The sequence below is a fragment of the Canis lupus genome, chromosome 10 (assembly GCF_003254725.2).
Source record: "Canis lupus dingo isolate Sandy chromosome 10, ASM325472v2, whole genome shotgun sequence".
NCBI lineage: Eukaryota > Metazoa > Chordata > Mammalia > Carnivora > Canidae > Canis > Canis lupus.
This window is the reverse complement of record NC_064252.1, coordinates 42893348-42917380: the sequence shown is the minus strand read 5'-3', so window position 1 is coordinate 42917380 and position 24033 is coordinate 42893348. Positions and strand designations below refer to the sequence as shown.

The window sequence follows — 24033 nt, the reverse complement described above, 5'->3', positions numbered from 1 at the left end:
GCAGCTGCTGCTCTGCTTTTGCTCATCCCTACTTGGCTTTCTGTTTTAACACATCCTTTTCTACATCTCAAAAAAAGTACTTTGTGCCAAATGGAGCAATTTCTTTTAGGCCTAATTTGCATAAACCAATCATTCTGTAAAACCTGTATCTAGACACTAGCTTATATAGTACTTTGAACTGTCATAAATTATTTAAACGGCAATAATAATCCATTTATAAGATTCTTTCTTGAGACTAGTTTTTAAAGAGTGGGGGATAGATAGAATATGAGAGCCTTGGTTATCTAAGGGGAAGTAGCACCACCAAGGGGAGAAAATACACAGAAAGAGGAGACTGAGGTACGTAAAGTTTCACTTAGAACCTACGGCTTCACATAGTCTATTAGCTGAGGTAAAGTTTCAGGAGTATAGGACAGAGATCCCAAATATAGTGGCCTAAATAAATCTGATTTGATTGATAATTCTGCTTTGCCAAGGCATGGGCGACCCAGCCTCCTTCTACATTGTTGTTCTGCTATCCCTAGCACATTGCCCTCACTGCTAGGGTCCATGATGACTCATCACCAATTCAGCCCCTGGGAAGATGAAGAGGGTAGGCCAGAGGGCACTCCCTGCAAAATGCTCACACTACCTCCACTGACATCCCATTGGCCAGAACCTGGTCACGTGGCCATCCCCTGTTGCAAAGGAGGCTGGGAAGCTAATCTCTTTTTTTGAACAGCTGTAAGCCAGACACAAATCAGGGGTTCTACTAAAATAGAGGGAGGAAAGGAATACTGAGGGATTACTGGCAGCTCAGCCCCACACAGTATGTCTTGGTTGGAAGGATTTTTATGAACAGCCCACATAAGCAGGCTTATAAAAATGGCACATAAAATAAACCCATTCACATTTTTCTACCAGTCCATGCTTTCCTGGGAAATCCAAGTGTGGCAAAATAAAGAAAAGCTAACTGCTTTTCCACTCCCCCAGCTCCTTACTGTTCACATTGGCCAAGTAATGGAGCAGCACATTGTCAGGCTTTCCCCAGGTATTTCTGGATATAGATGACCAGGTATGGCAATTTGAATGTCCATTCATCCACAAATCCTAAAGTTATAGGTGAATGGAGAAGCATGAATTAATGATCTAATGTTTTATTTTCAATACAGTATGAAAGTTTAAAATTAATATAAATATTAATCACATGTGTGTTTTAAATGGTTAAATAAGATAGACATCTTCCCCGTTTTCATCTGATCCCGGAGCAGCAGCACCACATGGCTGGTTGGCCCCTTCCTCGTTCTAGGCTGGAATGTTAAGTTTCTTTCAGATACATCCATATATTTTCTTCTTCTCTGTTTTTAGAGCACAGTAAGGATAAAAGCTGCTTCAGGGGTGCCTCAGGTCTGTGTGGCTCCAGCCTGGGAGCAAAAAGGCAGCTAAGTGAGGATGTGAAGGTCGAGGGGGAGCCCAGGAACAAACACTGCCATCATGTTAAATGATCCTTCTTCCTTCCTTGGGTTGTCAGCTGGAACAGCCTTGGTGCCTGTAAGCAACCACACTGGATCCAGTCATGCCTCACACATTTTTAATAAATGCTGAAAATCTCTCCCAGAGCTTAATTCAGGTCAAAATGTGTTTGCTTCCATCTACCATAAGGGGACCAGACTGGGGCTCAGTTTCCTGGCCAAAAATGTATTTTTCTTTGAGTTGTTACTTGACTCCCTTAATCTGCAAGACACATTCCACCTTTGTAGAACTCAGGATAAAGAAGGGGATCACTTGAGGCTCCTGAAAACTGAAAACTGAAAAGCCTTTGCTGGGACTCACTAGACCCAACAAGCAGATGGTTAAGCAGCTGTCAAAATCAGCGTCAACTGGAACGCAATGATCTCTTTTTTCTTTTCATCCTCACATTCGTTAGGCAGCTATTCTGTGCCAGGCATTATGCCAAGCACTGCTGAGACCACAGAGCACTGACAGACCCAATCTTGCCCTCAAGAAGCTTAATAATAGGTTTTCAAAGTCAAACACTACCCACCTCCACTCCCATTCAATTCAAATTTGACTGAATTGAGACTAACCCCTTTGTTCTTGGTTATAACCCAGCCCCACAGGTCTGTGAAACTGGCTGCTCTGTTCCTTGACCCCCAAAATGGTTGTCCTCCAAATAGCCCAGAACTGAGAAGTTTCCCAAGATGCAAGGCTTTTAGCCCTCAAAGCAGAACGACCAGGCAAACCAGCTGTGTTGGTCACCCTAGTTCAAAATGAAACTTCACTTATAAGGAAGGAAAGTAGAACTATAGAAACTCAAAGCAGCTTCTTACCTGGCCTACCATACAATTCACACAAATATGACTTTCCTCCCACCATAGCTGTGTTCACACACAGACATAATAGAATGCAATTTTGTAAGCTGTAGTCCAGATAAAGTAGGCTTCTGGTGATGGCTCTAGACTGACCACTTTCCCACTACTGGTCTAGCACACAGTATGTCCTGGTGGCCTGACCCACATGCCCCTACCCCCAGTTCCCCTCAATGTTACTTCTGTCCACCCTCCACACCCACATTTTAGTCCCAGGGCTGTGAGATCATTCCAGACCTCCAGAGAGTTGTTTAAATGGTGTCCTCTGCCTGTCCTGCCAGCTTTTTTTCAGACATTTCATTTCTGTTCCTGCCTTTCCCACCTCATCTGCTTCCATCACTATATCCACTGCCCCTGGGAGACACTAGGGGGCAGTGGTTAAGAGCACAGGGTGTAGGAGTTAGATTCTTGGAGTTTTCTATATTGCTTCTTTCCAGTGGGCAGTTGGGCAAATTAGGTTCTTCAGGCCTCAATTTCCTCATCTGGAAAATGAGAATAATGACATCTATCTAACAGGTGAGAACGATCCATCTACATAGAGAGTGACACAGGTAATCAATCCCTTAACTGGTGTCAACACTCTAGTATATCCATCCATTCGTTTACAAGCCTTTATCCTTTTGTTCTTATATCCTTAGTGCCTGGCACTGAGATGTTTGTTGAATGAATGAAGTGTGCTAAAAAGATGAGGGTTTGAGTTCTTCTAGAATTGGCTATTGAGAACATTCTCTTGGTAACTTAGGGAATCTGTAGAAGTGAACAGGTTGTGCCCTTTTCAGCTCAGAGGGGTGAGTGACAAGGACATTCTCATGCTCTCTACATCTAAAAATGAAAAGCAGTTTGGAGCATGCATAACAAAGCTCTTCAAAATAGTCACTTCAGCAGTTGTACTTCTAGGAATTTACCCCAAGGAAATTATCAGAGATTTATACAAACATTTACACAAGTTTTAATCACAGGTTGTTAATAACAGTGTTGCTAATCAGAGTGAGAATTACAAATAGCCTAACTACCCATAGTGGTTGGTAGTTAAGTAAATACGCCCATGAAGAGGAGCTATATAGTAGAGTGATTGAGAACCCAGGTCCTGAAGCCAGACTGCTTGGGCTCCCTTCTGGTCCTGCTACTTACCAGCTTTGCTATCCTGAGTATGTAATTAACATTTCTGTGCCATACATCCTCATCTGTAAAGTGGGGCTAAAATGCGGAATATAGGTCTGGTATGTATTAGGTCTTTTTTTATTAAGATTTTATTTATTTATTCATGACACAGCTCTCTGTGTGAGAGAGGGAGAGGTAGAGACACAGGCAGAGGGAGAAGCAGGCTCCATGCAGGGAGCCCGACATGGGCCTCCATCCCGGGTCTCCAGGATCATGCCCTGGGCTGAAGGCAGCTCTAAACCACTGAGCCACCCAGGCTGTCCTGTATTAGGTCTTTGATTCAGGTTAACTCCATGATTATTTTTCTACTATGGAAATTCATATTTTAGAAGCTTCATGACGTAAGAAAATTTTCACAAATACACAATTTTTCTAAAACAGAATACAAAAGAAAATATTAAGCATAACCCAAATTTAAATTCTAGACTGTAGCTTTTAGAACCAGGATAATATATATGGTAACCAACAACAGTTATCTCTGGGCTACAGAGTTATAAGTAACTTTTTCTTTTCTTTTACTGCTTTTCTGTGTTTTCTGCTTTCTGCAATAAATAGTTTCTGGCCACATTCATACTAAAATTATGAGGTGGGTAGCATAGTGACCCTCAGGAAACCTTGAGCTAGGGAAGAGTACCTAAGTCCTAGTTCATGCTCCATCAGCCAAACCAAGCACCAGAGTATTACTGCAAATGCTCAGAAAATGTAACTCACTAGGAACACACCCTTTACAAGTAGGCCAATATCCATGCTAAATCTAAAGAGATGACTGCCTAGTAAAATGTAAGATGTAAATAGGAACCAGAGTCACCTAACATAAAAGACAAAATGTCCAGAATATGATAGAATTATCACCCATCATATCAAGAACCAGTAAAATCTCAACTTGAGAAAGAAAAGACAATGATCTGGTGCCAACCTCAAGATGAATCAGATGTTGGAATTATCTGACAAAAATGTTAAAGCAGCCTTCATAAAAATGCTTCAACAACCAATTACAAACTTTCTGGAAACAAATGGAAAAAACTTAAAAGCTCCAGGGAGAAAAAGCTGTTAAAAAATAACCAATGGAGATTATGCTACAGGAAAATACAGTAACAGATATAAAAAACTTTCTAGGTGGCCTCAAGAAGAGAGTGGAGGGGATGGCAGATTAAATCAGTGAACTTGAGGACCAATCAATAGAATTCATTAAGCTGAACAACAGAGACAACACTGAAGAAAACATACATGAAAGAGCCTAAGGGAGATGTAGAGTAGTAACAAAATATCCAACATTTGTATCACTGGACCCCCAGAAGGAAAAAAGAAATTGAATGGGAGAAAGAATGTTCAAAGGAGTAATAGCTAAAAACTTCCCAAATTTGTTGAAAGACATTAACTGACAGATTCAAGAAGCTGAGACATCTCAAAGTAGGATAAATCTAAAGAAATCCATGCCAAGACACATGACAATTTAATTGCTGAAAAGTAAAGAGAAATTAAAACATCTTGAAAGCAGCTAGAGAGAAATGACAGATTACTTACTGGAGAGCACCAGTTTGAATTTTGTATCGAACTGTGGAGGCCAGAAGGGAATGTCACAACATTTTCCAAGTGCTGAAAGGGAAAAGCTATCAATCATGAATTTCATATCTGGTAAAACTATCCTTCAGTAAGTTTAGTAAGAAAGAGGAAATAAAGACGTTCTCAAAGGAAAACGAAGAGTATCTGTCATTAGCACTCCTACACTTTAAGATTGAATAAAGGAAGTTCTGCAAACAAAATGATAAAAGGAATCCTAGCACATTAAGATGGGGGAAAGAATGATGGAAATCACATAAATATGGGTATATGCTGGGGATCCCTGGCTGGCGCAGTGGTTTATCGCCTGCCTTTGGCCCAGGGCACGATCCTGGAGACCCGGGATCGAATCCCACGTCAGGCTCCCGGTGCATGGAGCCTGCTTCCCCCTCTGTCTGTCTCTGCCTCTCTCTCTCTCTCTCTCTCTCTCTCTCTCTCTCTCTCTCTGTGTGACTATCATAAAAAAAATATGGGTATATGCTATATGCAATAAGCTATCCTCCTTATGAGTTTATAAATCATATCTGATGATTGAAACAAAAATAACATTTGATGCTCAAGACAATGATATTTAAAAGTGCAGAAGGTAAAAAAAAAAAAAAAAAGTGCAGAAGGTGGGGCAGCCCTGGTGGTTCAGTGGTTTAGCTCCACCTTTGGCCCAGGGCATGATCCTGGAGACCCGGGATCGAGTCCCACTTCGGGTTCCCTGCGTGGAGCCTGCTTCTCCCTCTGCCTGTGTCTCTGTCTCTCTCTCTCTCTCTTTCTGTGTGTGTGTGTGTCTCTCAGAATAAATAATAAAATCTTAAAAAAAACTGCAAAAGGTAAAAGGAGTCTAAAAGGGAGTAAGATTTCCTCATTTCACCTGAAGTGGGTAAATGTTAGTACAATAACCACAGAGACCACTATGAAAACAATACAAAGAGATACACTAAAAAATGCAATAAACCCAAATCAACATAGAATCTGTAAAAAAACATTCAAGTGATCAAACATAGAATCCATTAAAAATCCTAGTGATGACAGGAAAGAAAGAAAAAACAGAGGAACAAGAACCAGAGAAAATAAATAGAAAACAAATAATAAAATGGCAGAGTTAAGTGCTAACATGTCAATGATTAGCTAAAATGTAAATAATCTAAATGTACTGATCAAGACAGATTGGCAAAGTGGACAAAAAGTCATGACTCAATTATGTACAGCTGATAAGAAATTCACTTTAAATTCAGCATAGGAGGAAACAAAGTTGAGAGTATGGAAGGAACTTGCTTTGAGTCACACAGCCAGTTGGTGGCAGAGTAGGGAGTAGGATCTGGGTCTCTTTGCCTCAACCCCCTACCCCAGCTCAAAGCCCCTGATCAGTTCACCCTTTTGTCTGTTTTGTTTTGTTTTGTTTTGTTTTGTTTTGTTTTTGAGAGAGAGAGAGAGTGCATAAGCAGGAGCAGGGAACAGGCAGAAGGTGAGGGAGAGAGAGAATCTTAAGCAGACTCCACAACCATGTGGAGCTTGACTCAGGTCTCTTTCTCATGACCCTGAGATCATGACTGAGACAAAATCAAGAATCTGACACTTAACTGACTGAGCACTCAGGTGCCTCCACCTTGTCAATTCTTGAGGCACACTTCCCTGGAATATATAGCATGGGTGGGGCATGGGAGGTGGTCCTTTACCTTTAATGAGAATTGAAGTAGAGGAATGTCATGCATGAGTAACCTGACTGTAGCTCTCTGGGATCATCCTGGAGGTATCATATTGGTGTTGGATTCATACCCTCCTTTAGCCCCTAAGTCTGCCTCTATAATCCCTAGATCACTTTAAGGGTGATGCTCCTAAGGTGATAGTCTCCAAATCGAAGCAGATGGCCATCTTTCTGACTGCTAAAATTGCACCTCATTGTGTGATGTTGACAAGGTGTCACCACCACCTCTCATACAGGTTGCAGGGAAGATGTGGAATTCCAATTTCCTGGTCTTGCCCTCCCTGTATGGTTACAGGGAGAGTCTTGCCAAGGAGAAGAACTGGAGATGAAAGAGCTATTTTTAGGAGAAAGTTGTAGGCAGCCAGCAAGTATGAGGTTTACAGAAGCTTCCAGGTGAATAATCACATGCCTAAAAGTGTAGGCAGTGGACCTAGTAGGTGGCAGCTTCTTAAGATACTGCAGGCTAAGAAAGTGGAAAAGAACTTTCTGGAGTTTCTTGGAAACTTAGCAGCTTCCAGGTGATCTCCTAAGAAGCTCTGGCTCCAAAGCTGCAGTCTGAGACCTTTGAGAGTAGTTTTTCTGTCCTCTTCTAACTCTTCCACTGATTGTAAAAGCCCCAATTCTGTGCTAAAACTCTTCATTTTTGCATCTGTGACTTCTGCTTTTCTGAACTATGGACTACTGGTTCCATTCACTAAGTGTTTCTTTATTTCTTCCTTTTTGACTCAAGGAAGTATTCCATAGCCATGCAATATGTGTTGTTCATTCAAATGTAAGGAAAAGTGATATGGACCCTCTAAGAAGAAGCTTTAAGAAGCACTGCACCATTCACCATGTTCCTTTCCCTGTGCATGCCCTGATGGAGTCTGTGTCATCCACACCTCCACCACTGACAATCATTGGATATGCAGCACAAGTCAGAAGTAAATGTGATATATCACTGAGGTGTGACCACAACATAACCTTACCTCTCCTTATTGATATAGAAACAATAAAAATAGAGATAAGCTTAGACCATAGTGCAGACATTTCACTTCACTGTATGGCTATTTGAATATGGCATATCATTTCAAACTACAGCTTGAATGAAAAAATTAAAAGGGAGTCTACATCTGGTAAAAACAACAGCAACCGAAACAAAAACACAGTTTCTCAACTGTCTACATTTGAAAGATTGGAAGTTTCAGATTTGTGAACCTTTTTCCTCCATTCATTCAAAAAGTATTTCTTATGTGACACTTGTAAGTCAAGTAGAAGGGTAGATGCAAGGAATAGAAAGATGAATAAGATATAGCTCCTATTCTTAAAGGCCTTGTTATCCAGCTCTGCAGATGATGTACAATCAAGTCAAAGACAATTTGATTAACATGGAAGGAAAAATACTCATTCATTTCTCTGACATCTGTTATACACTAGCTCTATGTGAGCCATTTTATGTACTTTATCTCATTTAATCCTCACCATAGCCCCATTAGTTGGGGTTATGATCTCAGTATTAGACTTGAGGAAATCAAGGCTGAGAGAGGGTAAGCAACTCATCTAAAATTACCCAGTTAGTAAGTGTTAAATTCAAGCACAGATGCCTAAGCTCTTTTCAACACTCATGGCATGGTAAGTGTTAGAACAGAGACATGGCCGTGGTACCAAAGAAGCCAAGAATGGATATATTGCTATTCTCCTGTATTTTGGGGAATGTCAGATCAGAACGCTCTTCCCTCAAACTAGCTACAAATAGTCTTGGTACAAGAGAAAACCTTTTCTCCTTAGGATTCCCAGAGGTTCCCAACCCTTCAAGGATGAGTACCTGGGATACTAGTTCCTCCCCCAGGGCCATGTGTGTCTAGCAGGAAGGAAGGATGTAGAGAGTGGTCCATACTCCTGAGCAAGTACAAAGAACATCTTGTCTGCATTATGCTTACTAATGCTCCAAGGCAGTCAGGGCAGGGTTATCCTCATTTGCAGCCAAGGAGAGTTTGCATAAGTTCAGTTAAATGACTTGCCCCTGCACCTCTGCCCCCAGGCTTAAACCAGAAACTGCTAAAAATAAAGTTTCCATCGTGGTATATACAAAGTACAGAGGGTCCTTTGCTGGGCTTCTGTGTTTTCTTGGATCCTTCAGGCATTATCTGTTGGTATTTAGCTAAAGAATCAGAAATGGGCATCATTTTCACCAGAGAGAGGGCCACAAGACTCATGGCTTCCCATTTTCAAGTCCTTGGGATAAATTAGTGAGTTGTAATGCCCACGTGTTGCATGGTCCAGATGAACGATGGCAGCCTCCAAAACTCTTTTAAGGCCAAAAGGAGGGGGAAGCTTGTGCTGTGGAAAAACCTACTTATGCCTATATTGTAAGCAACTTTCAGGGTCCTTTGCAATGAAAATAGTCTTTCAGATATTTGGGATATGATTGTTGCAGCATGATTCCAATGTCAGTAGATTTGCTTAGCAATGCTATCATATTTGCTTTTCTTTTCTGTTTGTCAAGAAGCTGAAGAGGAGGAGAGTTCTCCTCTACTGACCTAGGGATTTCTCCAGAGATAGTTTGGCAGCCCCTTTTATTAAAGGTTGTTAACTGATTTTAAAACAAAACGAAACAAATAAAAAATAAAACCTAGGTTGTTAACATTTGGTAATCCCCAGTCTCCAATCCCAAGAGTAGCCTCCATTTATTTTTCTTGTTCTGGTCTTATGATTTTTCTATTTTTACTATGCCCTGTGAAAATAAAACACACTGGAGCTTTAACAAGACATCAGTTTCCAGTATATAGTAATGGTGTGAAGTTTTACTTCATGGTTCTTTGTATTTTCTCTTGGTTTTCCTAATATCTCTTACAGCACCATATGGGCTGCATTTATCACCTTTTCTATCTGTTGTCTCTGATATTTTAATTCATAATCAGCAAGCTCTGCAAAAAGAAAAAAAATGTCAATTTATAAAAGTTGTTTTATCCAAGTCTATTTTAATTTAGTTAAGTATCATCCTTTCCAGTTTTCTCAGATATTCTCATCTAGGAATTATAAGAAAGGGCTAAATGGAGTATAATTTTATATTTGTGAGTACATACCATGTGCTAGGCACTATAGCAATAAAGATGCTTTCAATTGCAATAATAGAAAACTCAACTCTAAATGGCATAAACAATAAAGAATGCTTACTATCTCCAATCATAGAAGTCCTAAAGTAGGATACTTGAAGTTAGCCAATTTAAGGATTCAATGACATCAAAGCTATCCTCCCTCTTTCCCATCCTCCCCACCCCCCTTGCAGTCATAATATAATGGGCTTGTTCTCAAGAGGGCAACACCCAATAGAAAAAGAGATTGACTCTTCCTTTGAAGCTGTTCTTATGAACAAGGAAGCCTCTCCAACAATATCCCAAGCAGATATTCCCTAATATCACATCAGCCACAATTCACTTCCAAGCCTACACCCATCACCAGCAAGAGTGGGACTAGCCACTTAGCCTGGGGTGGTCCTGGCCTCCTAAAGTCAAAAGATTAGCAGCTGAATCAGGAGAAAGAGAAATATATGTGAAGGAACAATCTGGAAGGACTGCTATACAACCTATTTCACTTTGTCCCCACAATAATCCTATGAGCTAGCTATCATCATCCCCAGTATACAGATGGGAAACTGAAGCCTAGGAATTTCAAATTCTTTGCCTGATTATCCATACATAGAATATAATGGACCCAGTGAGCAAGAATTTTCCTCCCAGTGAATTCAAACTCAGTTGGAACCATTTCACATTCCAATTTAGGGTGACAATGATTCTCTGTTTTGGATAAGACAAATTTAGGTTCTACAGGTAGAAAGCTTACAGTGCAAAACCCAAAACCTACAGAACTTTTGGGTTGAGAGGATTTTTCATATCCCATCTACAGGGTTCAAATAAGTGGTTTTGACCATCCACCCTGTGTGAACCACCACCTTGAAAGCTGCTAGATACGCCAAGATGAATAAGATGTTGCCTCCACCAGCAGGACTCACGGCCTAATAGGAAGGAGAAAAGTATACAAATAACAATGCCATATGATAGAATTATGGTGAGTGCCAAGAGAGAAGTACCCAAAGCATTAAGGGAGTGTTCAAAAAAATTGAAAAAGGAAAGAAGGAAGAAATATCAACCATAAAAGATTGTCATGAAAAAGGTTGGGTTCTAGCAAGGTGCCTTATAGAAAGTGTTCCAACAAGGGTAGGTGGAAGAGAAGTGGATCACAGGATGGCGCCCTGTGCTGGATCAGTAAACTGCAGGCCATGTGGACAAAACATCAGGAAGTTATATTTGATTGGAAGATAGGAAACAAGTTACTTTTTAAAGCAAGCTTGATCTTGAATCAAAGAGGTTTTTTGTTTGTTTACAGTGTTTTAAAAAATGATAGTTTTTGATCAGGTGTGGCATGATCAAAATTGCATTTTATAAAGACTAATTTGGCAATAGTGTACATAGGATGTTTTGTGTATCTGTAGGGATGCTTGGTGTGCAAGCAATAGAAAACCAAACTCAATATGACCTTTCAACAAGGAAATTTGTTATCTCATTTAAAAGATGCCTAGAAAGTTTGGCTGTTCCAGGATTGGTTATTTTAGCAGCTTTCCAGCCAGCTGCTCTCCCATTCTCAGGATACCAACACTGTACCCAGGCAGGGTAGCTCTCCTTGAGAAAGGGGCTGCACCCATTCACAATCATATATAATAACATCCAGAGGAAGAAGAGACAATCCCTTCTTGCTGTTCCTCTCAGGAAAGAAGGAACCACTCTCTGAAGTCTTTCTCTTTCATCTCCTGATATGGAAAATGGGACCACCATGACTGGTTTTACCCAATTATTAAATACTGCTGGGACATAAGGAAAGATATCTCCCCAACACAATTAGGAATTTGTAAATACGGATGAAGGGAGGAATGGATGCTAGGGAGACAATAAATAGGGCCTAAAACATGTTCCATAGGGAGGAATCTGAAGCAAAAGACCAGCTGGAAGGCTATGGCCCCATTCTAACTAGAAATAATAACTGCTTAAACTGAAAGTCCTTTTGTTCTTGTATGACATATGATCCCTGGATTTATCATATTCTCTGCTAGATCATCTTCAGAGATAGAGACCTCTCAACCTCCCAAGGCTATCACATTCCATTATTTAACAACCATTGGTGTTGAGCCAAAACTCCTGGCTCTTTTTCACAGGAATGGTTTCCAAGTCAAGAATTCCCCTTATTGTATTTATGCAACTGAGGTTTTTTTTTTTTTTTATCTTAAATGATCTTTACTTCTGTCTTCATAAAATGTAGTATCATTGGTTTCAGTACAACATTCCAGCCTGATCTTTCAACAACTACTCCATTGTGTATAGGAATTGCGGTAGGCACTAGGGATAGACAGATAACTAAGGAGCTCACAGCCTAGTGGGGAAGTGGGTATAGGACAAGTAATTACACACCTACTATGACAACGCAATGATATGAAGCAGGGTTACACAAACTGGAGACTCTAGGCCTCCTACCTCAGAATCCTATGGGCATTTGTTAAAATCACATATTCTTGCCTTTCCCAGTGTACTAGGCGTGGAATCTAGACAGGCAGTATTTAAAACAGCATTCTGATTGATTCTTATGCATGTTATGCTGGATACCTACTAAGAGATTGCTTGAACAAAGAGACACAAAGGGAGGATGTGAATGTCTGGGACTCTTTGAATAGTGAGTCTGTCCTCCAATCATGACTCATCTTTCCTGGCTTATGAAATTTGCAAAAAGAGTAAACAAACTTTCACACCATGTCTCAAGTCCCCAAGGAGAGCGTTGACTAGGACAGACCTCCAGTGAGCCCCTCAGGATGTCACAGAGCCATAAATCAACGCTCTAGTAGAGTGGTCCAAGCGGCAGCAAATGCACCTAACTGTATGATTATTCAGACTGCAGTTTACCATGTTATTGCGAAAGGAGCCACAGGAAAGAGTGTTAGCTATCTGAAGCCAAGACTGATGTCCCATCACTTCTTGTGCCTCAGACACTCTGCTTTTGATTCTATGAAAAAGAACCTTCTTTTGGATTTTCCCTGACCCTCCTTGACACTTCTTGGTTAAGTAGAGACTCTGACTAATACCAGAAAACTAATTTCTTTGGCCTTCACATTGGATATTGGGCTGGGGAGATGAAAATCCAGTATTTGGGCTAATAAAAAATCTACTGTTTGAACTAAAGAGAAACAATATTGCTACTATCCTGGTCCATCTGGCATCTGTACAGCCACATCACCTCCTAACATCTGTCCACCCTCACCCCTATCATCAATTATCTGTCAGTGGTCAGAAATGGCTCAGTGTGAAGGCCCCCAATAACTTTCCATTGCAAGCATAAAAAAAGTCAGACCTATGAGATACCTTCAGGGTTCATCTGGCCTCTATTCATTCTCTCACCTCATTTCCAACCACTCTCCCCCTCAGTCACTAAGCTCTAGCCACACTGACCTCTCTACACTTTCATCTCAGGGCCTTTGCACTCTCTACTGCCCTACTCAGAACACACTCCCCCAGATCTTGGCATGGCTGGCTGCCTCCTTCTCATTGCTCATGGCTCAGTTCTCACCTCCTTGGCCTTCCCAGATCCCCTAGCTCTGACAGCACCTGGCATATAGGAAGCCTGCAGTATGCATGCTGAATAAATGAGTGTAAGAATTACTATATAAGCACAGGTATGTTTGGAGACATATGGTAATCCTTTCTAGAGTTTTTTAAAAAGATGACTTGCTGTTGATATATGAGTAGAGGGGCCATATACTTTCCTCTTCATACCTAGTTATTCAAGAGTGAAAGGAAGATATCTTTATGCCAGGCCACAGCAATAAACCAGGACTGTCCCAAGCAAATGGAGATATATGGCCACCCTAAATTATAGATAATTATGAGTACAAACAGTGCCTTTCTTCCCTATTAGATGATAAACCACATGAGGGCCAGGGGTAAGCACAGTGTGTGGCACATGAAAAGTACACAAGAAATATGTTGAATGAATTGAATGAACAAATTAATGTATGAATGAATAGAGTATTATGCAATCTTAAAAGGAAGGAAATTCTGACACATGCTACAACTTGGATGAACATTGCAGATATTACATTAAGTGAAATACATCGAATACAAAAGGACAAATACTGTATGATTCCACTTACATGAGGAACCTAGAGTAGTCAAAACCATAGAGACAGAGAGTAGAAGAGCGGGGTTGGGGTAGGGTGGGGGGTAATTATTGTTTAATAGTTACAGAGCTTCATGTTAGAAGACAGAACAAGTTGTGGAAATGAATAGCCCTGATGGTTGTACAACAACGTGTGTGCATTTGCCACCACTGAATTGTATGCTCAAAAACAGGTTAAAGTGGTAAATTTCACATTAGGTACATTTTACTACAATTAAAAAAAAAAGAGGGAAAATGTACTTCGTGTTGGCTGCCTTCCCTAGTTCACTCCCTCCCCACAGAAAGTTTACACTTAAACCCTAGTCTCAGTGCCTGCTTTCCAGGGAAGCCAACCTATGACAAGGCTCATAAACTACAGAGCTTGGATGTGAATCCTAAACTTTAAACCCAAGTCTTCAGTCACCAAACTCCATGCTCTCCCCTGTACAGCATCAATAAAATAAGCTTTATCAACTACAAGTCAGCATTTGAAGATTTTTTTCCCTTGGCAGCCCTTATTCTTTGCAGCCCCCTTGACAAATTGTAAAATGTATCTCTTTGTGTAGTAGAAAATAAAGAAAAACATACACGTTTTATTACTAGAACCTAGTTTGCAACCACAGAGTTCCATGTGACCCTTTGTCTGTAGCTGGCTACTCTTCCTGAAATATGCTAGGAAGAAAAGGATGTTTATTTATTTATTTTATTGGAGTTCAATTCACCAACATATAGCATAACACCCAGTGCTCATCCCGTCAGGTGCCCCCCTCAGTGCCCGTCACCCAGTCACCCCCATCCCTTGCCCACCTCCCCTTCTACTACCCCTTGTTCGTTTCCCAGAGTTAGGAGTCTCTCATGTTCTGTCTCCCTTTCTGATATTTCCCACTCATTTTTTCTCCTTTCCCCTTTATTCCCTTTCACTTTTTTTTATATTCCCCAAATGAATGAGACCATATAATGTTTGTCCTTCTCCGATTGACTTATTTCACTCAGCATAATACCCTCCAGTTGCATCCACGTCAAAGCAAATGGTGGGTATTTGTCGTTTCTAATGGCTGAGTAATATTCCATTGTATACATAAACCACATCTTCTTTATCCATTCATCAAGAAAAGGATGTTTAAAAAGGTTCAGAGAGAAGAATTTTATCCAAGCTATATGTGGATTTTGAACTTTGTTTCTTAAATTTATTTCAGAAGCATTTAAATTCTAAGCATTGCAAAACTATCTCCAGGCTTCCTTGAGAGAAACATAATATCTGTTACTTTCTCCCCAGAGATGAGGCAGTCCCTTGGCCATTTCTACCTTTATACCTTCTGATATAAACCAAAAAAAGCCTGGAGAAAAAATATCACTCATTCAGTCTCATGGGTTCTGACTGAGAACAGCAATGTGCAAGCACATCTTCTTTATTATCCTTGGAATCCTCTACAGATCACCTATTTTGAGATTTTAAATCTGTGGTCTTCAAATCACGAGTACCAACTCATGAGTAAATCATCATATCATTTTTTTTAGTGAAATGGAAGAAAATAGAATGGGAAGCATCAGGGTATACAGTGCTGTAACATATGATGAAACTTGCCTCATTTACGTATGCATTGTAATTGGACCGTTATAAAATCTATTTCTTATTGTAGGTTTTGAGAGGGAAAGGAATTGAAAGTCACTGTTAAAAAGTAAAAAAGTAAAAGTAAAAGTAAAAAAATCTTTCTACATCATTTACTCTGAGTATCAAGTATTTTCACGTATCTCTGGATCCCCTCACTTTCTCCTCAGCTTGTTGGCCCTACATTGCCATCATTTCTTTCCAAAAAGAGTGTAACTGTGCTCCAGCTGCCCTTCCCAGCCTTCCTAGATTGTGTCCACTTCCAAAACAATGAGTCATTGACTCAAAAAGCAGCCTATTATTTCAGCCATGCATATAAACAAACACCACTACCAACACCCAGCTCACTGGTTCAGTGTTTTCATCTTTCAGGCATTTGTTTGGCAAGATGTTGATATAGCCACCAATCCCTGCCACCAAATAAATGAACTGAGAGGTCAAATTACATATGCCATCAACCATAATATATTAAATGAACCATCATATAGAGATGAGTCTCCTCACCTCTCAGAAAAAGTTCATTTCCATATAAGTGTGGAATAAAACACAAGCACTTAGGGAGCCATAACCCAGAGAATTGGGACAAATTTTGAGGTCAGCCTCTTGCAATGCCATTTCTTTGAAAGATGAGCTTTTGAGAATCATTCTTTCTACAAGGGGTCACGTGGCACTTAGCAACCCCCTTGGCCATCCTCTCCCATCTAACCCCTCAGCCCCTGCAAACCCCACTTCTTCTCTAGGTTAAAATAACCACTCGTACTGAGTGGTGTCTGCTCCCTACAAAGTAAAGTGAACATGAAGTTGCTCAGTGTCATTTCAGCAATTTGGGCCTGACTTCAGCCTAGCCTGTGTGTCAACACTGACTGAATCAACCAGCTAACAGGTGCATCTGTTTTAACTCCAGGCATTGTGGTCACAGTCATCAGTGCAGTACAATTCCAAAGAGAATTAGGGTGGGGATTGAGGGATGGGATGCTGTTCCATCATTCTTAAGACTACTATAGCACTCTTTGTAATGTTATCATTATTGGACATGTCACATTCCCTCTACTATCTTTGAACTCCTTGAAGTTTACTTTACTCCTTTTACTTTAGCAACTGGTACATTTAGCAGGTGAGCATTCGGCTTGGCAGTGAATATCCTATCATTCCCTTGATCCTGAGAAGATTGAGGCCCTCTACTATAGATTCTTGCAGCTTCCTTCCTTTCTACCTCAAAAGACATCCATATCTCTACCACTGTCACCTTGTCACCTTGACAACCACCTGCATTTAATGGCTTTAAGTGCCCATCTTTCCTTCCCTTGACTGCATTCTCAAAAATCAGACATATCCTACAAACTATTTCCAGTAGTCTCTGCGCAATGCTCTTCTGACTGAACCTCCTGATGTTATTTTAACATCACTGTACACTCCTCCCACTTAAAACTCCAGCTTCTTGTCTCTGAAGCACTTGGCTTTCTGGATTCTCTTCCTCCCTCTAGAAATGCTTCTTTTCCCTTCCCTGGCTCTTTCTCTGCCTTTGCCTAGGATATTGCCATTTCTCACATTCTCTTCTAGACACTGTTTACCCCCCATACTCATTTCATAATTTCATTCATTCCCATAGTCTAGAACAAAGGTCAAGAGACTATATCCCGAGGCACCTGGGAGGCTTAGTGATTGAGCATCTGCCTTTGGCTCAGGGCATGATCCCAGGATCCTGGAATCGAGTCCAACATCAGGCTCCCCACAGGGAGGCTGCTTTTCCCTCTGCCTATGTCTCTGCCTCTCTCTGTGTGTCTCTCATGAATAAATAAATAAAATCTTTTAAAAAAAGAGAGAGAGAGAAAGACTACATCACTCTGGCCAAATTTTACCCTCTCTTAAATTCCCTCAACTCCTACTCCAACTCCAGTTTTTAAAATAAAGTCTTATTGGAACATAGCCACATCTTACCCATTTACATGTTGTCTAAGCTATTTCTGCATTACAATGGCAGAGCTGCTACAGTGACCCTATGGTCTACAAGCCTAAAATATTTACTCTCTGGCCCTTTAAAGTAAAACCTTGCCAGCCCTAGACGCTGAACCATGTCCAAATCCACTTTGTTCACTGGTCTTTACTCATGCTCTCCAGACTCCTATTTCAATTGCCTGCTGAACCCTTCCATGGTATTCCCACTAACATCTCTAATCCAAGTCCCACACTCTTCCTCATCAAACCCATTTCTGCACTAATTTGTTCCAATTGGTGGCCTCATCCAGGACTTACCTGTGGTGAAACTGAACCTTTGTAGCCGATTTATGGCCTTGGGGCTACGGAGCTATGAAGACCTCCCAAGTTAAGTTTCAATAGTATCGATCATGGGCATTGAATTGGTTTTACATTTAAAAATCAGTATGACACTCAGCATAATACACTCCAGTTCTATCCAAGTTGAAGCAAATGCTGGGTATTCGTCATTTCTAATGGCTGAGTAATATTCCATTGTATACATAGACCACGTCTTCTTTATCCATTCATCTTTCAATGGAGATAAGTCAATCAGAGAAGAACAATCATTATATGGACTCATTCATTCGGGGAATATAAAAAGTAGTGAAAGGGATTAAAGGGGAAAGGAGAAAAAATGAGTGGGAAATATCAGAGAGGGTGACGGAACTTGAGAGACTCCTAACTCTGGGAAACGAACAAGGGGTAGTGGAAGGGGGAGGTGGGCGGGGGGATGGAGTGACTGGGTGACGGGCACTGAGGGGGGGCACTTGATGGGATGAGCACTAGGTGTTATACTGTATGTTGGCAAATCGAACTCCAATAAAAAAATATACAAAAAAAAAAGAAAAAAAAGAAAAATCAGTATGACATTAGCAAAACAACCCCCCCAAGCAACAACAACAACAAAAACAACAAAAAACACTTGAATTCAGTTCCCTTTTCCTTTCAAATCTGGCTCTCAATTATAGTGCTGGCATACTCACTTTAATGTGGTGTCTCATCTCCATGACAATAGAGGAGGCAAAATTCCATAAACATGACACTCTGTTCTCTCCATTGACCCAAACGCAATCAGTCATTCTGCCAACATTTAAGTGCTACTTTCCTAACTTCTGTTTAAGTAGCTGTAAGACTGAATTAGATATTAGTGAAGAAAATATAAAGACCAATATGTAAACAGTATCACAGTCAATTTTGTTGTATATTTCACTTTTTCCATCCCCCAGCCCCCCACAAGAATACCCTTCTCAATTTATAACTGCTGAAGTTATTGGAACAGAATAGAAATGTTTGGCCTATTAAATTCTGCAAACATACCAAGTGAACCTACCAAGATCTCCTTGGCAGTGTTCGGAGTCCTCTGTAAAAACTCTTTGAACTTTGCTGGCTCTTTAGCAAAAAGGATGTAGAAGACTTTGTAAGCATTAGCAAAGACAAAGAGAAACAGTTGCTTGCTGTTTGATTTGTCCTTTCATCTGTCAGATTCCTGGGCATCTGCTATTTGTCAGACATGTGTGCTGGGTGCTGGGGATGCCAAACGAATGACACCATGGAGCCTCCCCACACCTTTAAAAGTGTGTTAGAGGGCTCAATGAGTCTGCTCACTTTGTCAAATGTATGGGGCCACAGAGCAAGTGATTCATAATATTTAAGGAATGTGTCAAGGTAGGAATGACATTCCCTGGATACAATCTCCCATCAGTTACAGAAGGAAGGAGGTGACTTTTTAAATGCGCGAGGTAGGACATATGCTACATTATTTCTCAGTCTATAGAGTATAGGCTGGATAAAATCCCAAGTCTTGTCAAAGAATGATAATATTCAAGAAAGGGGTTTAATAATCAGATTTCCACACACAGGGACTATATCATCTATATTATACTATGGCAACAGTCTTTAGCTCCAACAAGCTCTAGTTTATATTTGAATGGTTGTAGTTTCAAAAATGGTCATAGTTTCAAAGCACTATAAAATATGTCATATCTTTTTTTGAGAGAGAGAGAGAGAGAGCATGTGAGCTGAGTGGGGACAGGCAGAGAGAAAAGGAAAAAGAGAATCTTTTTTTTTTTTTTTTAAAGATTTTATTTGTTCATGAGAGACACAGAGAAGAGAGGCAGAGACAGGCAAAGAGAGAAAAGCAGACTCCCTGTAGGGAGCCTGACCTGGAAAGAGTCGTCCCAGGACCCCAGGATCATGACCTGAGCCAAAGGCAGACACTCAGCCACTGAGCCACCCAGGCATCCCAGAAAGAAAGAATCTTAAGGAGGCTCCACACCCAGCACAGAGCCTGACATGGGGCTCCATCTTACCACCCTGAGATCATGAGCTGAGCTGAAATCAAGAGCTGGATGCTTAACTGACTCAGCCACCCAGATGCCCCTGTCATATCTTTCTTCCATTCAGTAAAGCTGTGGACCATGTATTTTCATCTCCATTGTGTAGCTAACTAAACTAGCCACTGGGAATTTTAAATGAATAGGAGTATACCTCTGCCCCTGTGTCCATAAACCTTGTAACCTGAATTCTCCAAGGCGCCACAGAGTTTATGAGTGAGCAGGGAGCTGCAGTCCTCATTTCTGGCCCAAGGTGCTGCTGGATTATTCTAGAGTCAGCACTTTCTCTCTGACTTTTAAACTTTGAGAGAAGTACACTAAAAAGTAAACAAAAGAGACCTCTTGATCCTATAGGAAACTCATTCTCTGTTGCTGGTCAGCGGGTGCTAGAAGGCAGAAGAGAATGGAAAGGAAATAATAGAAGAGTTAAGCAGCCACCAAAGCTCCAGCATTGGGCTCCTTCAGGGAAGAGAGCTTCAGAAGAGGCTGATGTTTGCACCTCAGCACATCTTGGCCAGAGAACAATGGGCAGGAAGCCCTTCAGCTCATAACTCAGGCACAGGCTGGGGACTATGCAGGCAGCTCCCAACAGCCTTACTCTTGGCTTCCTAGTCCCTCTCTCCCCAAAGGCAGTCCATTCTTTGGCCTTTTTAACCTTACCCCAATTTAACATGCTGTCCCAGAATCCAACCCCCTACTTCCCTACATAGAACAATCGGAGGACCCTCCAACCACAAAGCTCAGTGAGGACCCAGCAGCCCTGCCTATCTGACTGCGGCCAATGTCCACCCAAGGTTGAACACACCAGGGTCAGTTGCCCAGCCATCTTTCTTGGCTAAATTGGCTGACCCACACACTAAACTGGGAACTTTCCTGAAAGTGGAAAACCACTTCATCAAAGATAAATGACAAAGAACCTTGTCTTTGTGGTGCAGACCTCTGCCAGAAGAGAAAGAGCAAGCAGTGATGAACGTCTCCCATGGGCAGCCTATTGGCCAGCACTGTGGATGGGTCTCTTGGATTTTCCATGCATACAAATAAGAAGCCTGCTCAATGAACTGGTCACTTAAGTAGGTTTTTCTGTCTGTGGGGTTCAGTTTAAAACACCAACAAAGCCATCTTCAGAAAAGGTTCTCTTGTATTTATCTTTTCCAATTCACTTAAATTAATTAATCTGCAATTGTCCTCACAGCTGTGTGATGGGGGAGAGTTTCTAAGAATTGAGTTTCTTCTAAGAACATGAGCTTGCTTGCTTATTTGACTTGCCAAATGCAGCAAGGGAGTATTTTCTCTACACTTTCCCAAGATATATTACAGGGCTAGTAATTTATTCTCTGTTAAATTAGGCATCTCTAACTTGAGAAAGTTGTTACAAAATGAATAGAAGAGAGAAGCTTGTGATCATACTCTGTGACCAGAGTTCATTTGAATTGTTTGAAACTTTTAACAAGATCCACCAGAATTTTAAAAATAGGAATAAGCGAATGATAGAGATGGAACAGGAGATGATTCTGCTCCCAAAAGAGTGTTTTGTTTTTTTTTTTCCCATTTTCAGGGACAATCAGTAAATGGATTCCACCTTACAACACTCCACCAGGCAGAGTCAAGTTCACTAATTCACATGGAAGGAGAAAATAAGAAGGTAAGGTCCTGGCTGAACCAATGCCAAGCCACATTATCAATGGTTCTGTAAGACTGGAGCTGTTGTGTCAAGTCCCCTCCACAGAGGAAAGTAGTTAAGAGCAGGGGCCCCAGAGCCAGGCTGACAGGATTCAAGTCCCAGTTCCACTATTTAACTCACCTCTTTGTAATTCAGTTTCCTCCTTGGAAAATTAAGATAGTAATGGTATCCCTCCCAAGATTATTGTAAAGACCTCTTGAGTTAATATATGTGAAGCTGTTAGAAAATGGCCAGTAAACCATGTATGTATTTGCTAGTAGTCTATGTACATAGTAACAGAATAAGATAATCAAGTATCTGCTAAGAAGGGGTATTCTGAGCCTCTTGTGCATGTCCATGCAGACATGACACTGCTATTTTAGAGTTTTAGTTATTTTCTTTTTAGTATTTAGAAACAATTTTATTTTTTAAAGAAGAATAGTCATTGAATTGGTTTGGGTATAAATTTACTTTATTAATTCTGTCCCTTCATAAAAAGTATGAGGAATTTTCAAAAGGTTTAAATCATCTGGGTCTAAATAATAGAAGATTTTTAGGTTCCTATTTTACCTAATTTTTCTATTTTATTTGGTTTACATGTGAGAAAATATTTTGAAGCATATACTCCACAAATTAGTATCAAATCTGGGATCTTTTTACACGGCATAGCTTATTGATTTTATTTTCATTAGAACAGCATATCGGTCCACTAAAGAAAATGTAGAAAACTCAGATAAGTAGGTAATAGAAAAGAAAAAAAATAAGCTTTAGTACCAGCTCCCAAAACAATTACCATAAATATTATATCTCCTGCCAATATTTTTCCATATATAGAATTGATAACTTTTATTGTTTTTACACAAGAATTATAGTAAATGTAAGATTTATCATCTTCCTGTTTTTCTTTAACCTTAGAGCATAGCATTTTTGCATACCAGTACCTTGCTTCAAATCCTGTCTCATAACTCAGGATTTAGTGGTGTCTGTTCTATTTCTGCACAGAGACCTCATCTTTCCTTTAGTCATGAACAGGCAGCCCAGCTCCATCCTCTAGGTGTGTATAGGGGGAAACATGCAGCCTTAGGTATAATAAAACTAGCTTAATAAAATGTTATCTTTAGAGTTCTCAGCACCATAATGCATTTATTAACATCTCAATATATGAGTTCAATTATAAACACTCATGCTGTTTTTAACCAACTGTGATAGTACTAATGTCCCAAGTGGGTCAATCCCAATGGAGGATTATATTGATTAGCTCTGACTGCCATAGCAAAGTACCACAAACTAAATGACTTAAAACAATAGAAATTTATTTCCTCACAGTTCTGGAGGCTAGAAGTCCAAGACCAACATGTCAGCAGGTTTGATTTCTCCTGAGGCCTCTCTCTTTGGGCTTGTAGATGGCTATCTTCTCCCTGAGTCTTCACATGGTCTTTCTTCTGGGTGTGACTGTATCCTGATCTCCTTTCTTTATTAAAAACAAACAAAAACCAGTCATATTGAATTAGGGCCCATCTTATGATATTATTTTAACCTAATTACCTTTTTAAAGACCCTATCTCCAAATAGTCACATTCTAAAGTACTGGGGGTTAGAAGTTCACCATATGAATTTGCAGGAGGAACACAATTCCACCTATAACAAGGATCTATTAGATCACACTATTGCAACTATGTGTTTGTTTTAACAGAGGCATACATTGCTTTTTAGTGATATCAAGTGAGATCTAGAACAACTGAGAGCTGAGACTGTGTCTTAAGTAACTTTTGGCTGCTAAGATCTCACCACAGTGTTTGGCACTTAATAGGTAACAAAAGGGAGAAGTAAAGTGGGGAAGAAATTAAGTGCACAGACTAAACACTTTATCAGTCTGCTCAGGCCTTCAAAGAGGAGGGAAGCTAAAATTCCATTTATTTATTTTCTAATTCAGCACCTAACTTTATCCCCAGCTAGAAAATGAACAGTGACTTATTCATCCAGAGTTAGGGTGAACTAAAACATATTAGATCTTTTTTCAGTTTGAGAGACTATTTACTCTCTTTATATGTACATTCAAAGACATTTTCTTACATGAGCTTAGTTTTTACAAAAAGCAGGGAAGGAAGGAGGGAAGGAAGGAAGGAAGGAAGGAAGGAAGGAAGGAAGGAAGGAAGGAAGGAAGGAAAAAGGAAAAAACCCAAAAGAGTCATTTTCTTTTATAGGATTCCCCCCACACACTCTTGTGACTGTTAAGAGTGTAAGTATAAGGTTCACACATATTATTCCATTTAATTCCACCAATAGCCTAGTTGGATAAATGTTATTCTCAACATTTTGCCCTAGAGGAGCCAAGGTTCAAAGAGGTGAAGGTATTTGAACAAATCTCACAATTATTAGTGGCAGAATCAGATCTGAACTTTCATCTTCCAAACCCAAGTCCAATACTAATTCACCTCTATTCTTGGTACTCTACCCCAAGTAGAGATTCACATGTTGGGTTCCCTTACATCATACCTTGAAGAACAGTAGGA

At 40.3% G+C, this 24033-nt stretch overlaps 1 long non-coding RNA gene across 2 annotated transcripts; it reads right to left on the bottom strand.

Moving 5' to 3' along the window:
- Window positions 1–1170: 1170 nt before the first annotated feature.
- LOC112675516 (uncharacterized) lies at window positions 1171–18533 on the bottom strand. Of its 2 annotated transcripts, none has more exons than XR_003145903.3 (3): window positions 18511–18533; window positions 8570–9671; window positions 1171–3881 (listed from the first exon to the last, which is right to left on the bottom strand). It is a non-coding gene; the product is annotated as an uncharacterized LOC112675516 (long non-coding RNA). The 2 variants fall into 2 exon arrangements; XR_003145902.3 differs by lacking the exon at window positions 18511–18533 and adding an exon at window positions 17804–18045.
- Window positions 18534–24033: the final 5500 nt, after the last annotated feature.